Genomic DNA, 4,115 nt, shown 5'->3' on the forward strand with positions numbered 1-4,115 from the left:
CCATGGTTCACATGGCGCTCGTACTTCACGAGCGTCATGGCGCAAGTGCAGCCTGTTTTACGCGATCGCTACAGTTACAGAGAAAACATTCAGATTTCAAATATAAAGTACTCACCACATATGCCCCGGGTGTTCAAATTTGCTGGTATTCCGTACCAACCTTAGATATATTATATGCCAGCATTCTTCCCTAGTGGGTGCTCTGCTTTGGGGTGGGGGCTTGTCTGCCCTTTGGGTATGGGGGGGTGGTCGCCCGGGCAGGGGTCTCGATGCGTTGCGTCGGGGCCGCTTCTTGGGGCGGTGGCCCTGCCGCCTGGAGGGGTGGCGGTTGCCGCCTTTGAGTGGAGCATGCATGGGTCTGCTCTTGTAATGATTTGGTGCCTATGATAACTGTTGTCTGCCTTTTTAATATATGTATTAATGTACTGTATGGATGTATTCCCTGATTGGGAGTCTATGAAAATTCGAAAGTCACTTGTCATTATGGTTCATTGTCCTTGTCATGTCTGTGTATATTCAATCTTTTTATTTATAATAGTGTTGTGACTGAGCTGTTTTTCTTTTATTTTCTTTTGTTTGTTATTATGTTCTTGTTGTGTAATGTTTGTTTGTCTTTAAAAACCAATAAATATACTTTATAAAAAATACAGTATTATTTTATATGATTGTGTATATGATTTTTTCTATGATTTTCTATGATTTCTTCTATGATTTTGTATATGTTTTTTATGATTTTTTTATGATTTGTTATATGGTTTATTATATGTTTTTTTATATGTCTTATTCCAACCACAGGTTGCTTATTCCAGCCATAGGTTGCTTATTCCAGCCGTAGGTTGCTTATTACAGCCAGATGTTGCTTATTGTATCCCTGTGTTACTTATTCAGTCCGTAGGTTTCTTATTACAGCCTTGGGTTGCTTATTACATAAATGTTTTTTTATATGATTTTTTTAATATCATTTTTATACGATTTTTATATGATGTTTTATTATGATTTTATATATGCCCCAAACTGCATGAGATTGACATACATTACATTTGGCATGTGTGTATGGGAGGCTTGTAGGTATCCATGTAACCCATTTCCATTCACATTATATTAAAGTGACAGCTAGAGGGACCTTACCGTATGTCTATGGCCATTTTCCCCTTGCCAAAATGTAGTCAAACCTTGTTGTCTCCACCAGGCCGAAGGCATGTGGGGAGAGTATGTTTTGCACTCCGTCCGTCCGCGTGTCCGTCCGTCCGTGTGTCCGTCCGTGTGTCCGTGAACAGCTAATCTCGGCCACCGTTAACCCGGTCGATGCCATATTTTGCACACACACTCCCTGGATGCCAACCATGAACCTCTGCCCCAAACTTTCCAGAACGGCCTGTTATAGCGCCACCAGGAGGCCGCTTTGTGCAAAACAAGTTTTTGCACAGTACACCTACAGATTTTGTCCAAACATCACGCAAATTGGTACACACTCTCTCTAGAGCCATTCAACGAAACGGGTCTTTCAGATTTATCAGACTCCATCCTGATTGGTTAAGATTGGCTTCCAAAGTTCACAGGAGTGCTCAGTTTCAAACAAAATGCTGCAAATCATGAACACATCGCATGATTTCCGTGAAATTGTGCACCCACATTCCCACTAGGCCCAGGACAAAATGCCACATGAACAATTTCAACTCAGCCTCAAGGTGGCGCTATAACTGGCCGAAAAGTGTTTTTACCTCTAACTGCACGGATCTGTGGATAACCTGGTGGAGACCTGTGCCCGGAAGGGCACTTTTTCTAGTTCAATTATGCATTTACCCCCCTTCCCAACAAGGTGGCATGACAAGGTTGGTCCCATTGGATACTTGATGTTGTCTAGAATCAAATGGTATCTCTAGTCTATTTCTAAATTTGAGCATGCCACAGTCTCATAAAGGCAGTCTCGCCGGTGCTCCAGCCAGCAATTTCACAGGTCTCATAGCATACTGTATGGGTAATAAAACATTGAAAAAACACACTTTGGACCATTTTTGTTATTGGGATCTGTTATTAGAGGTCCTATGGATGCCAAAAATCCAAACTAGAAATAAAAAACTTAAAGGTTCTGCGTGTGGACCCCTCATGGAGCCCCAATTTCACCAACCTATTGATTTGCCTACATTTTAGCATTTAATTGAGCATTAATGTTCCATAAATGTTCCTGTTATGTCACTATCCATCCTCATGCCAAAATGAAACAGAAAAACTGGACATTTGTCTCAGAAGTATAGTTAAGACCTTATGTAGATTTTACATTCTCTTTTTTGTATTTGTGGAAATTCACTATGAGAACCAATATGCCAGATTAAACATACAGTACATGTGCCAATATTTCAAGTTGGGAACATCAACATTTGTTTACTACACATCTTAAAGATTGTAAAAATGTAAATGTTAGAAAGAATATATCAATAGGGTGCATGGGGGAGGAGTTGTTGTGATCCAGTTTAGGCAAATCTTTACATTTTTTGTGTCTATTTGGATTTCTATGCACTACACATGATGGAACCATGGCCATCCTCATATAAATCAATTCATCGTGCGAAGACGAACATAAAATGGGGTGAATGGTTTCTGTCGGATGTATAGTTCAGGAGCTATGTTGGTTTAAAGGTTTTATTTTTCACAGCCGAAAATCCAGGACGGTTAAAAAAACATATATGGGACAATAATCAGCACGGGGAACATCACAATTCATTAGCTTAAAGGACCACTTCACCACTTTTCAACCTATCTTCATATAATAGGTCCTCACTAATACTAAAATAGCGCAATTATTTTCTACTCGTCTTTGTCTCATAGGACGGCTATGGGCAGTTCAGAAACCGTCTTCCAGTGACATCATCGATGGGGAATACAAGCTAATAGAAACTGCAGGCTTTCTAGTCCTGAAAAGTTGCAATGCGAAAATGGAAGCCATCGTTCTCACGATAATGAAAATCTAAACATTTTTGTAAAAAGATCTTGTTTAAAAAGAAATCTGCCTAATGATGATGTCACTGGAAGACGGTTTCTAAACTACCCACAGCCCTCCTATGAGACACAGACTGATTAGAAGAAAGTGGTGAAGTGGTCCTTTAAGGATTATAAAAAGGTAGGTTAGAAAAATATATCTTTCGGGTGCATGGGACCCCCTCCTTCCTACCAGACTACTTCTGCATTCTGCGTTCTGAGCATTTTTTTGCCATAGGCTTTCAACCACGCACCCCTATCGATCGGGAGGCGTGTTGCACTCTGATACACTGGGTGTGTTCGATATAGGCATGTTGACCGCACTGCCAATACAAACTAATAGCTGATTGCGCTCCTGGTGTGCAACTGTGATTGTACACCGGGAGTGTAATCTTTTGGGCCGAACAAATAGAAAGAAGGGAAAAAAAGAGCAGTTTTATTTTTCACTTTTTTTATTGTCATGATTTGTCACGATCTGAGTTGGCTTTGTCCGAGGCTTACAGATCTTTAAATAAATACTTTTGGAAAAGTCTATGGGAAATTATTTTCTGGGCCTGTCGTTGTTATGAACGGGGCGGGACTGTGACGCTATATTAGCAGGCTACTGCAATATATGGCTTGGAAACCGATGGCATTGAACATGAACTGGGATTTTAGACCTGTGTTGCTTCCGTGAGGGCCAATATGTGAGTAACAATGGTTGGAACATTATGAATGTTCCATGAATGAGCAGGTAAATTGTGGGAAAATGGCCCAGTCCCTCCGATGTTGAAAAGCCAGTAGACTGTTTTTTGTTTTTGCGGGTCGCAGGGCGGGCGAGTCTTGTTTTGAGACACACATACACACACACACACACACACACACACGCACACACGCACACACACACACACACACACACACACACACACACACACACACACACACACACACACACACAATCAGCCGTGCTGCTCGGCAAATTAATGTTTATTACAAATGGGACATTATTGTGAAGCGAGATGGACAGACTTTCCAATTATGCTGCTATAACAACAGAAATACTGTATGATTGATATTTTTATACTGTGTGTGTGTGTGTGTGTGTGCGTGCGCGTGCGGCCGTGTGCGTGTGTGAGAGAGAGAGAGAGACATGCACAATG

Source organism: Protomyctophum parallelum, assembly GCF_964188405.1.
Source record: "Protomyctophum parallelum genome assembly, chromosome: 20".
Classification (NCBI taxonomy): domain Eukaryota; kingdom Metazoa; phylum Chordata; class Actinopteri; order Myctophiformes; family Myctophidae; genus Protomyctophum; species Protomyctophum parallelum.